Here is a 14156-nt window from a genome sequence, read left to right on the forward strand (position 1 = left end):
TATCGATAGGTTATGGTGGCTTGACATCCGAATTGGACAAAGAGGGTAAAGTCCTCTTGTCCCGTTCGAGATCGAACATGACTTGCACATCGGCAAGAGTGAGAAATTGTTGAGGGAGAGAAATTAATGGTAGTATTCCCTGAACTTGGCTTGTAGACTCGAAAAACGAGCCTGGAGCGACTTGGCAATTTGTGTGTTGAAAATTCACCATTGGTGTAGGAACGTGGTGATATTGACCATTGGCATCTATGGATATGACATTCGGTGATGGAGCGTTGAATTGGGTTCCATAAACTCCGTTACACGCCATGGGTATGCCGGGTTGGGTTTGGAAAGTCGTTGTCAAAACCCAAGGAGACCATTTCAGTACATTAGTAGAATTTACAATCATTGAAACAAAATTAGGTATGGATAGAGCACTATTTTGTAGAGAAATTTCTGTGGGCCTTCCTTAAACTTCCACAGCTGTTAGAACACCATTTATCGCATCGGAAACTCCTCCAACCATCGATGGACCATGGCTTGATCCTCCACGTACATGATTTTGCGCTTCATAGGCCACAGGTTGGCCATGAATTATTCCTCATAGAACTTGATTTTGCACACCATTTTGAGCAACTTCAGGGAGAATTAGGGGTCGGTCCTAATGGTTTTGACCATTCCCAACATCGCTATGAAGTTGTTAAGGCTTGTTGGAACCGACTTGACCTCTATTTGTTGCCGGTGGTGCGAAATTTGAACCCATCACAAACATGGTGTGGGTGACATTTTGAAAGGTCATGAGAATCTCTTGTTGAGTGTGTTGGAGTCCTTGAATGGCTTCAAGTATGAGAGGTGGGTCTTGAATTTGAGTCCTTTCATCTCCACCATTGGAAGAGCCTTGTTGATGAACTTATTCTCCCGCCATCTTCACTGGAGTTATGTAGATTTTGGATCTTGTTAAGACAGTTAACCAATCTGCCTCCCCAGCAGAGTCGCCAAAGTTTATGTGAGGGTTCAAGAATGTTGTCGAAAAATTCAAAGATCTTCAAAGATCTTTGAAATTCTTGAAAAATGATGAGACACTTAGATTCTTTAACAATCACAACTAGGAACACAATAGCAAAAAGATGATGGAGATAAGAGATTGGGTGAAGAATAAAGCAAAATAGTTAGAGAGAGAATAATGGCAAGGCTCTCCCATGGATCTCCCATTTTCACTCTGAAGATAGATAATGGAGAAGGGAAATTAGTTATTTCCCAATAGTTATCTCTCCAAAATCTATTCCTTATAAAGCTATGGGTAAGTGCTATTTATAGACACCTCATGATATAGGATGCCCATGTGCAAAGGCACATGAGGAATATTCCCTCTAACTACCTTGTCCGAGAAGGTAACCTCTCCGAGGATGAGGAAAACCCCGAAGAGGAGATCAACTCCTCAGCGAACTCTTCTTCTTAGCCATACCTAACCAATGATCCCTAATCATCCCAAAGGGTCAAGGGTAGTCCTAGAGGACGCCTTGCTGCAGAAGGGTCAGGGGTAATTCAAGAGAACGCCCTGCCGCAAATATTGTCGAGTCTCCAAGAGCCCCTAGATCGCGCCACCTCAACCTAGGTATAAGCTAGTTTAACTAAAGAGTGAATTTATCTCCACTCACCTTCTCTGAGATCGGTCCTTTGTTCAGACTCCATTTCGCCCATAGTTCTGGTACGTAGATCCCAGAAAGCTCCGAGCCCGTAAGTGTTCTAGGACTCATTAATGAAGCGGCTTCTAGATTGTGTCCTAATCCATTCGAAGCGAAGTGCTTCAGATCTCTAGGTTCGTAGATCTGAACCCTTTTGAGTCCAAGCTCAAATAGGTCTCTAGGTTCGTGGTTTCAAACCCTTTCAAGACTAAGCAAATACCTTGGAGAAAGGATCTCCTCTGAGGGTTTCATCTCTTCTTAAAGCAACAGTTAACGTCCTCAGACACCCATATGATCTGGACCTCCTTGAATGGGCTTGTTGGGCTATCTTTAGAGATATATGCTTGAAATATATCCTCCTCGGCCCAATTTGTTGACTTTCTTGTAGGCCCGTTCAATAGAATTCACTTTGGCCCATTTGACAATACTTTCTCCGGACCCATTAATTTTGGGCTTTCTGATTGGACCTAATTAATTTAATGGGCTCAAGTTAACCCCTCTTATATTTTGCCCCTTGCATATATGAGAAATTTTGATTCTCTCGGACGTGCACATTTTAACTTCTTCGGTCATGCGTCGCCTCACTCCCTCGAAAATATTTTGTCTTCATATGACTTTTGGATAAAATTGATGGCTCATCATAATTTATGGATAGACTTATCAACTAATAATGATAAGAAGGAATCTTTTATCCTCATGCCATATTTGGCAAACACACTTTTGTGCCTTTGATTTTTTCAGGTCAAAGGAAAGCAAGAATTCTATCTTTATACTGAAAAGGTATCAGCCCACACATTTTTTTTTTCTTCTATAAAGCATTAAAGAATCACAACCTTTAATTCTTATTCTTTATTCAAACAAACTTTTCTTTGCCCAAGTAATTCTTGAAAACCACCACCAAACTTCTTTATTCAATAACACTTATATTTATATATAAATATATATACATATATACCAAGTCAAACACAAAAAACCCTCCATCCATATCCACTTTTTTTGCCAAATCATATTCTTAACATATTCTCTCTCTAAACTGAGAGACATAATTTCATCTTCTTCTATGAAGCTTTACTTCTACAATACCAGAGGTCAACACCATTTGTAGCAACTCTAGGTGCCAAGACCATTGCATCTTGTGCTTTTAACCTTCTATTTCCTTTTCTTTCACTTCAATTAGGAGTACACACCGCCGTGAGCTGTTATTCTTTTTTTTTTTTTTTTGCGCTACCACCGACCATTACAACTCGCGTGGTTTGCATGCTTCATGTCCAGCACCTACAATAATTGCATCTGTCAGCCGTGACCGGCTAGTGCTGACCACGACGCCCACCCAATGCATTGTTGGTCCGTCCAGCATCCTTCTCACTCACTACTTGTGTGAGCTACACATGCTGTCGCCGACCTATTATGACTGTCTCGGGCCATTTTGGTGCTTGCTTCAGTCTATTTCTTCTACATTGCTTCGGATCTATAAGCCACTTCTACCGAAACCCTCTTCTCCTTCTTCTTATACCATATTATATATATATATATATATATATGCTTTGAGCTTTGATTTGTTAGGCCTATTATTTATAACTTTGGAGCTGGAACCTAGAATGCTTAATTTGTACAAAACCCCAAAGTTTGTGAAATCAAGATTTGAAACCCTTTTGCCAAGAGGGAGAGCAATATTGATGTTGTTGTAGAGCTCATAATCACACTGTCATATTTTGTCTAATGCTCTGAGGATCTGTAATTCTGTCTTGAAATATCTATTGCCTTTGTTGAATTTGGTCTTTTTGCCTCTTTAACTAGCTCTGATTATATATATATCTTGAAACCCTTGCTTGAGATTCAGGACTTTCATTGAAGGACTAGATATAGATAAATCCTTAACACTAGTTTTAAATTGTTTGAAATATGTTTATTAAATGAAAATATAGCCTTAAAACTCGTGATGACTACTGGTTGTTCCCTTCTGGCAGGCAAATGAGTCTACCAAGCTCACACTAACAGAAGTAAAGATTGTCCCTCGGAAGTCTATACGGAAGCAAGGCTCTTCTTCAGAAGTCCAAGTGGATGTACACTCCCTTCTTCGGCAACTAATAGAAGTAAAGTCTATCCCTCAAAAATCCGAGTGAAATCGAAGCTCGCACTAATGGAAGCAAGGGTTGTTCTTCAAAAGTCTGAGTGAAAGCACACTCCCTTCTTTGACAACTAATTGAAGTAAAAGATGTCTCTTAGAAGTTCGAGTGGGAGTACATTTTACTTCAATTAGAAAGATCCTTGAAGCTCCCACTGATAGGAGCGAGGTCTGTTATTCAAAAGTCTGAGTGGAAGCACACACTCTACTTCCACAAGAAAGATCCACGAAGTTTGCAGTGATGGAAACAAGGGCTGTCCCTCGGAATTTCAAACCCACACTAATAAGAACAAAGATGTCCCTCGGAAGTCCGAACGGAAGCAAGGCTGTCCCTCAAGAGTCCAAATAGTAGCACTCACCCCACTTTGGCAAAAAATATCCCTTTTGACAGGCAACCGAGTCTCAAGGGCTGTTATTCGGAAGTCCACGTGGGAGCACACACTCTACTTCAGTAAGAAAGATCCTCGAAGCTTGCACTAATGGCAGCGAAGTCTATTCTTCGAAAGTTTGAGTGGGAGCACACACTTTACTTCAATAAGAAAGATTCTTGAAGCTCGCACTGATGAAAACAAGGGTTGTCCCTCTGAAGTTCGTAACCACACTAATGAGAGTAAGCGATGTCCCTTGGAATTCCGAACGGAAGCAAGGGTTGTTCCTCGAAAGTCCAAATGGAAGTAAGGGCTGTCCCTTACAAGTCCGGATGGAAGCACACTCCTTTCTTTGGCAAGAAAGATCCTTCTTGGTTGGCAATCAAGTCTATTACTCCTTTTTCGAGGGGCAGTAAAAAATTGAAAACTATCTCAAGCAACATAAGATAATGAAGATACACAATATAGAGAGAATGACTTTCTAATGGAGATACACAATATGGAGGAAATAAATTTCTTCATAACATAAGAATGATAGAACTTCTCGGATAATGCCGTAAACACAAATTGTAGATGTCACAAATAGACTTCTTCTACGGAATGTCGACCCTTGCCCCTAGAGTTGCGAGGTCATTCGGAAAGCTTTCACCAGCTACTCGGGTTATGGCCGTCATACGCCATCATAGCCACATCTTCTAAGATATCCTGGGGCCCATGTTCTTTGAACTCTAGCTCATCTACTTCAATTTTCTTTATAAGATCTTTTTAAGCGTCTGGCACTTTTCTGTAGGATGTCCTAGTGATCCGTGGAAAACACAATAATTAGGGCCTTTATGGTCTTTTTTCGGCAAAAGCTCTTTGATACGAAGTAACTTCAATTCCCCGTCTGCCACCCATTCTTTAACTAAGGCCTTCACCTCCTCAACACTATAAGGAAAAGGAGTGACATCTTCGCAGTTTTTCCTCTTCTGACCTCTGAATTTCTCTCCCTACGACTTTCGAGTAGAAGACACGGAAGTCGCAGTAACAAAAGGCCCTCAGGATGTCTTGAAGCTAATTTTATAACTAGTCTCGAACCCAATCTCCTGAGACTGAGGTATGTTGATGTTCTGAGATGCTTCAATTAGTGTTGAGAATGTGGATAACTTGTGATTAACAAGAAACATCTTATACCCGTTCAATGCCCATTCAACACACATTTGGACCAAGTAGCCTTCCTCTATAGCCTCGTGACAGTCCACGGCTTTGTCTTTCAACCTCTTCACATATTCGAGAATGTCTTCACCCTCTCACTACTTTTCCATACACAGGGTAAGTGTAGTCACTTTCTCGGCCACCTAAAAGAATTTGGCATGGAATTTGTTGACCATCTCCTCCCAAATTTGGATAGAGTTTAAGGCCAAGTTAACGTACCAATTATATGCTCGATCAATGAGGGACTTGGAGAATTCTCTCAGTCGGAGGACATGATTTGAACCATGAATCCCTAAAGTCTCTATGAACTGAACAACATGTCGATAGGGTATAGTGGCTTGACATCCAGATTGGGCAAAAAGGGTAAAGTCCTCTTGTCCCATTCGAGATCGAACATGGCTTGCACATCGACGAGAGTGAGAAATTATTGAGGGAGAGAACTTGATGGTGGTATTCCCTAAACTTGGCTTGTAGACCCGAAAATCGAGCCTGGAGCAACTTGGCTATTTGGGTGTTGAGAATTCACCATCAGTGTAGGAACGTGGTGGTATTGACCATTGGCATCTATGGATATGACATTCGGTGATGGAGCGTTGAATTGGGTTCCATAAACTCTATTACATGCCATGGGTATGCCGGGTTGGGCTTGGAAAGCCGTTGTCAAAACCCAAGGAGACCATCTCAGTACATTAGTAGAATTTACAATCATTGAAACAAAATTAAGTATGGATAGAGCACCATTTTGTAGAGAAATTTCTGTGGGCCTTCCTTAAACTTCCACAGCCGTTGGAACACCATTTATCGCCTTGAAAACTCTTCCAACCATCGATGGACCATGGCTCGATCCTCCACGTGCATGATTTTGCGCTCCATAGGCCACAGCTTGGCCATGACTTGTTCCTCCTAACACTTGATTTTGCACACCATTTTAAGCAACCTCAGGGAGAATTGGGGGTCAGTCCTGATGGTTTTGACCATTCCCAACATCACCATGAAGTTGTTGATGCTTGCTGGAACCGACTTGACCTCTATTTGTTGCCGGTGGTGCGAAATTTGAACCTATCACGAACATGGTGTGGGTGAGATTTTGATAAGTCATGAGAATCTCTTGTTGAGCGTATTGGAGTCCTTGAATGGCTTCAAGGATGAGAGGTGGGTCCTGAACTGAGTCCTCTCATTACCACCATTGGAAGAGCCTTGTTGATGAACTTCTTCTTCTCCCGCCATCTTCACCGGAGTTATGTAGATTCCGGATCTTATTGAGACCGTTAACCAATCAGCCTTCCCAGTAGAATCGCCAAAATGTATGTGAGAGTTCAAGAATGTTGTTGGAAAATTCGAAGATCTTCAAAGATCTTTGAAATTCTTTAGAAATGATGAGAGATTTAGATTCTTTAACAGTCACAACTAGGAACAAAATAACAAAGAGATGATGGAGATAAGAGATTGGGTGAAGAATAAAGCAAAATAGTTAGAGAGAGAATAATGGCAAGGCTATCCTATGGATCTCCCACTTTCACTCTCAAGGTAGATAATGGAGAAGGGAAATTAGTTCTTTCCCAATAGTTGTCTCTCCAAAATTCATTCCTTGTAAAGCTATGGGTGGGTGCTATTTATAAGCACCTCATGGATGGAGCCCATGTGCAAGGCATATAGGGAATATTCCCTCTAACTACCTTGTCTGAGAAGCTGACCTCTCTAAGGATGAGGAAAACCCCAAAGAGGAGATCAACCCCTCAGCGAACCTTTTTTAGCTATACCTAGCCAATGATCCCCAATCATCCCAAAGGGTTAGGAATAGTCCCAGAGAACGCCTTGCCGCAGAAGGGTCAAGGGTAGTTCAAGAAAATGCCCTACCGCAAATATTGCGGAGTCTCAAGGATCCCCTAGATCATTCTACCTCGACCCAGGTATAGGCTTGTCTAACCACAGACTAAATTTATCTCCATTCATCATCCTCGAGATTAGGTCCTTTGTTCAGACTCCATTACGTCCATGGTTATGGTGTGTAAATCTTGGAAAGCTCCGAGCCCGCAAGTGTTCTGGGATTCATTAATGGAGCGGCTTCTAGATTGTGTCTAAATCCATTCGAAGCCAAGCACTTCAGATCTATAAGTTCGTAGATTCAAATCCTTTCGAGTCCGAGCTCAAATAGGTCTCTAAGTTCGTGGTTCCGAACTCTTTCAAGACTAAGCAAATACCTCGGAGAATGGATCTCTTCCGAGGGTTTCATCTCTTCTGAAAGCAACAGTTAACCTCCTTGGACACCCATATGATCTGGACCTTCTCAAATGGGCTTGTTGGGCTTTCTTTAGAGATATATGTTTGAAATGTATCCTCCTCGGCCCAATTTGTTAACTTTCTTGTGAGCCCGTTCAATAGAATTCACTTGGGCCCATTTGGCAATAATTTCTCCGAACCCATTAATTTTGGGCTTTTCGATTGGGTTTCGATTAGACCCAATTAATTTAATGGGCTCAAGATAAGAAAGTTATGAAAATATTTTAATAAGATAAAACTTAATTACAACATCTGATATATGTAGTGAATATAATACATGTATCTATATACCATGTTCAGTGCCTTTGCATTGTGAGATTGCTGCTATATATAGATGGGAATGATGGAAGTTACTCTGGTCTGGACTTTTCTAGGGTCTATTTGGATGCAGCACTTACTAATTCTTCTGACAATTTAAAATTTGGAGGGGGATTCAATTTTGTGTTGAATAACTTTGCTGAATTTCAAAATTTAGCAATGTTAAAAGTGCTCGAATTCCCTTTTGTGGCTAAACATTAATTGATGTTTTAGTCTCGTAAACTATTTTTCGTTTCTAAAAAAGATTGGGATCCTTGGTTTTCGATTTTTTTTTTTCTAGGTTATAACTATAAGAGCATTTTTAACGGTGTACCAATTTTTTTTATTAAATTTGAGTAAAAATTTTCTTTGATATCAAGTCCTCCAACGGAGGATTTTGGAATTTTATCAGACCACCAGTCAACCGGGAGGATGACTAGGCAGATGTCCAACCGATCAACCGGCCAGTGTAAATTTTTTTTTTTTTTTTTTTGACCTTGAGGTGGTTGAGCAGGCGGTCAATCAGCTAGTGTAATTTTTTCACTTTTGTTTGCTTTGTGGTGGTCATTCAGAAGGACATCCAGAGAACATCTAGGGGGACATCCGATATCCGACAATGGTAATGAACAGTGATTTGATAAAAGAAAAGTTAATCCTCAGTTTGATAATAGAAAAGTAAAATCCTCAATTTGATATCGATTTGATAAAATCGTTGGAGCTGAAAAAAGGAACCTTTTTCATCAAATTCAAATTTGATAATGAGTTTGATACACAATTGGAGATGGCCTAAACTAATAACTTTTGGCAAAATATGTATGAAGGATGAGAATTTATGGGTAAAAGCAAAATTCCCGCACTTCGTAGAACATTATGTAAAACAGACAACCCCCAAGGGTTGGCTTAGTGGTGTAGGTTTGAAACTTAAGAGTTTACTGATATCTAGGTCTTAGGTTCAAAATCTCTTAGGTGCTATCAATCTTTGTGTTGGATCAGTTCATGTGGAGCTTTGCTATGGCTGTAAATGGGGGCTAGTGGCAGGGCCGACCCTGAGATTTGTGGGGCCTAAGGCGCACTGTGAAAATGGGGCCCCTTTAATATATTTTTTTTTAATAAAAAATTTATGCATAAAATGATAAGTATCCATAAATTTTTTATTTAAGTATACTTGAACATATAATCATTAAAATTATAAACTAAAATTTACTTTCATTTATTAAGATAGGAAGAAATCAGTACAATGACTCAAAAACATTAAAAACTGGTTTTGTTGCTTTATAGTTTAGCTATATCCAGCTTACAATTAACCCAACAATCACTTAAATACTACTCTTCTTGCATTTTTAGCTGCAAAATCACTAATTAAGTTTGTATAATCTAATTTATCTACCAAATCCTTTTCAATAGTCAATATAGCTAATCCATTCAATCTTTTTTGTGACATTGTTGATCGAAGGTAGGGTTTGATCAATTTTAACTTCGAAAAACTTCTTTCTCCAGAGGCAACGGTAATTGGAATAGTCAATAATATTCTATACGCAATCCAGGCATTTGGAAAACAACCATCTATCAATTTCAAATAATTCATCACCTCAATTGGCCTACTGATTTCTTTTGGCAAAATTTCTTTAAAGACTGTCAACTCAGAAAATAAATCTCTCCCATCAATATCCATAAGCCCATCATGTTTCAAAAAGTCTTCAAGATTAGCACAATAAGCCTTCAAGCACTCATCATTGGTAGAATTTAACTTCTTCAAATCAAACAAAAATCCAAAAGTTTCATCATATATTTGAAATTGTTCAAATCTACTCTTAAGTGAAGAAAGAGTTTGATCTATTATATATATGAAATAATTAACTCTAAAGGATTCTTCAGCTGATTGTGCAACCTCTTCACTAACATTCTCATCAAAATGTTTCTTTCTACGAATGACACGCCTTTCACGAATGTAGGCTCAATCTCCATTTCAATTGCAACTTCTTTAGCTTCAATCATGGCCTCCAAAAATCCAGTTTCTCTATACTTCTCAAGAAATGTAATGAGTCCTTTTAATTGATGTATAGCAACATCAATATGCATGTCTTCAGCTTGAAATGTCTTGCTAACAGAATTAACAGCAAACAACAGATTGTGCCAAATAATCATGCCAAGCAAAAACTCAAAGTTCTCAATTTCAGATGTAACTAAGGATTCAGCTTCACACTTTGTATTGGGATCATCAGCTTCTTTTTCCAACTGAATTAAAGCATCTCTAATTTGTGGAGCTTGGTACCGTATAGCTTTAACACTTTCAATGCGACTTTCCCAACGAGTTTGTGATAATGGCTTAAGTGTGAGACCTTCCACATTGTCTTTGAAAATTTTCCACCTCTTTGTAGAAGATAAAAACAACACATATATGCGTTGTACCACTCTAAAGAAATAGATAGCTTTGGAACAAGAGGTAGCCATATCACAAAGGGCAAGATTAAGACTATGACACCCACATGGTGTGTAGAATGCTCTTGGATTTATTTCAAGTACTCTTTTTTGTACACCTTTGTGTCTCCCTTTCATATTAGAGCCATCATCATATCCTTGCCCTCTTATAACACCAATATCAAGCTGGAGTGTGTGCAATGCCTCTCTAAGTACATTAAAAAGTCCCAACCCCGATGTATCATCCACTTTCAAAAATTCTAAAAAGAATTCTTCTACCTTTACCGGACTAGTTGAAACATCTACACATCTTATCACAAGAGACATTTGTTCTTCATGACTAACATCTGGAGGACAATCAAGAATAATTGAAAAATATTTTGCTTTTTTGATTCTTGCCACAATCGTACACTTGATCTCACTCGCTAACAAGTGTATCAATTCATTTTGGATTTTCTAGCCAAGATAATGGTAATGAATTTCACTCCTTTGAATACGTTGAATGTGTTTTTGCATTACTGGATCAAATTTAGCAAGCATTTCAATTAAGCTTAAAAAGATTCCATTTCTTTCTTGATAAATCTTCTCATTGTCTCCACGAAAAGCTAAATTATTTTTAGCAAGAGTGATCACAATAGAAATTATCCTTAGTAACACTTGTCTCCAGTGTTCCCTTTCTTTGTTGATTTGTTCTTGAACACTTCTATCAATTGTTTCATTCTTCTTCAATCTACTTTCCAACTCAACCCATTTGCTCATGCAAATAAAGTGCTCATTACTAGTTTCATGACTTCTAAGTTTGTTGCCCATATTCTTCCAATCTTTCAATCCATCAGTAGCCAAATGAACATTGTTCCCATCTTGCAACAAAAGCAAAACACTATGTCTGAAGCATCTGAATATACTAGCCACTTCCTATCCTGCTTCTCTCCATTTTGTAACTGTCGCATGTAAAATGTAGAAGAAAAATGCCTATCTCTGTCATCTAGGAGAAAATTCACACCATTACCTCTTATGGGACCTCTTTCAACTAGTAAATCCCTTAAATTTTGATCAATCTTGTCCCAATTACTAGGGTCATAAATGTTTAGAGGTCCACATTCAACATTGATATCTTCACTTTCATTAGATTCTACATTCCCCAAATCTTCATTCTCATTCTCATTCTCATTCTCATTCTCATTCTCATTCTCATTCATATGTTCACTAGGTTGTTCAATAACCAAATCATCATTCTCATTATTACTCACACAATGAGTAGGCTCTTCAATTACCAAATCTTCATCATTGTCATTTGAACCCAAAATATTTATTTGTTTCTTGGTACCAAAATATTTATCAAGTGCTCCCGATTGAAATTGAATTAATTGTTCTACTTTCATCCTCTTCTTTCTCTTTTCATTTCCAGAGCTATACTTCCTAGGAAACATGGCTATAATCACAAACACTTCAATCTACAAATCACAATCCACTGATCTGATAGCAAATAAATTATAAAAAAATAATTTAATGAAACAAAATTAGGGCAAACAAATTATTCAATTAAAACTGATAAATACCTAGGTAAAAAAATTAGGGCTAAATTATTTATTCCACTAAAATCTAATGGATAAAGAAGGTAATAAAAAAATTATGGCAAATTTATTATTCCACTAATTGATAGAGAAAGAATATAAAAAAAAATTAGGGCAACTTTATTTAATAAAATCTGATAGTGAGAGAGAGGACTTACATGAGAGAGAGTGTGTGAGAGAGAGAGAGTGAATCGCCGGAGGAAAAGTGTGTGAAAGAGGGAGAGTGAGACTATGCTATGCTATGCTCTTCGTCTGCCTGCCTTCAAGAGGGAGAGTGATTCACTTCGTTTTGTTAAACATAGATTGAAAACTGAAGCACTTCGTTTCATCACTGCTATGCTATTGTATATTATATTTGTATGTATGGTTTGGGTTGGGTTGGGCCCAAACACATTTTGGGCCCCTTTAAATACATTTTCAGTTTTGGGGCCCTTTAAAGCCTCCAAAGTTGTTTTCAGTCCCACACCACATAAACTTTGGGTTGGGCCCAAACACATTTTCAATTTTTTTTTTATTTATATATTTTCATTTTAATAAATATGGGCCAAACACATTTATAAATAAATATGGGCTAAATTATACACAGGCCCAATAAAACATTTGGGGCCCTTTAAATTGATCTTAAAACCAAAAAAAAAAAAGAAAAAGATTGGGCCTATAACATTTTTTTAAATTTGGAGGCCCTAATTTTGGACCAAAATTTGGGGCCTAAGGCACAAGCCTTACCTGCCTTAAGGCAGGGCCGGCCCTGGCTAGTGGGCAGTGGGATTGGTCCCCTAAGGATTAGTCGAGGCGCACAAGCTGGCCCAAACACCCTAAGTTATCTAAAAAAACAAAAAAAAAATTATGTTAAACAGATTGTGGACATTATCTTGAGACAAGGTGTTTTTGAAATTGAATTTACAAAATAAAATACACAACCATTCACTTTTTCTTCTTTTTTTCCGTCCTTTCTTTTCACAAAATAAAGATCCAAACTCTAAAAATTGCAAAATTAGTAGGTTGAAAAAACTAGATAATTAATAAGCCAACTGATGTAGAATATAAGAAACGCAAGAAAAGCTAAATTTAATGTAGGAATTATATGCGGAAACGCAAGAAAAGCTAAATTTAATGTAGGAATTATATTTAAATATTGGCATGATTTCAAAGAGATCCTAATATTATTAAAGCCTTATTTTATGATTATTTTTATATTTTTACGAATTTTTAAGATAAGGGTATTTTGATAATTTTCATTATTGTTGTCGTGGATTGTAGTTGCCCATGGATATCTTGTGGATCAAGTTATTTAATTAAGTTTTATTTATATTTCTTAGTCGTAAATTAGTTTTGGAAATCTAAGATATTATAGTAGTTTCTTTTTTCTTTTCTTTTTTTTCTAGTTAGTTTAGAAAATTTCTAAAGTTTATATAAAGTTATGTAATACTTCTAATTAAATAGAGTTGATATTTTAGAATTTTGATTTGAAAAGTTTTGAAACTTTCTTATGGATTGTGTGATACAACCCTAAAGTCTCTATAAAGTCATCTATCTTCTTCTTTTCTTCTTTCTTTTTCTTTTCTGTCTCAATTTACTATTCTCGGATTACTGTTCATAGCCCTCTAAAAGTGGATTTTACAACCTCTAAACCTTATCCAATCACCCTCAAATCAATTCTAATCCTTTCTTCTATCTATTAGCCTTCAATTTAACTCTTAAAACTCTAAAGTACATACTGTTTTAAAACTCTAAAGTACACACTGTTTAGACCATCAAATAGCCTCTATTTTCACCCTAATAGCACTGCCTGCATCAATTTGGTTTGGTATCAGAGCTTAAGGTTCCACCATGATGTTTTCACATTGTGAGAGATCCTATACAAGTGGATTGACTTGGGAAGACAAGCAAGGAACTTCTTCAAGAAAAAATTTGTCTAAGAGATCTTTAAGATGATTTTCTTGATCAATTATATGCACTTGAGTAAGGTAATATGCATGTGATTGATTATGCAAGAAAATATAAGGAGTTATTTATCAAATCTAGAGTTGTTGAAAGTAAATGGATGATTATTGCTCGTTTCTAAAGTGGATTGAGATTTGGAATTAAAAATGGGATGCCTCGTGCATATTTAGAAGATCTCGAAGATGCTATTGAAACGGTTATACAATTTGAATTTTTTGTAACATTTAAAGAAAAATCTATTGTTTTGAAACTTATGCAGAATTCTAAGGCAGTTCAACAAGACCTGCCA

At 37.6% G+C, this 14156-nt stretch overlaps 1 pseudogene; it reads right to left on the reverse strand.

The window, feature by feature from the left end:
* Nucleotides 1–9243: 9243 nt before the first annotated feature.
* LOC145803711 (uncharacterized) lies at nt 9244–11779 on the reverse strand (annotated as a pseudogene).
* Between the last annotated feature and the right edge of the window lie 2377 nt (nt 11780–14156).

The sequence above is a fragment of the Camellia sinensis genome, chromosome 12 (assembly GCF_055761805.1).
Source record: "Camellia sinensis isolate YWXY chromosome 12, ASM5576180v1, whole genome shotgun sequence".
Classification (NCBI taxonomy): Eukaryota; Viridiplantae; Streptophyta; class Magnoliopsida; order Ericales; family Theaceae; genus Camellia; species Camellia sinensis.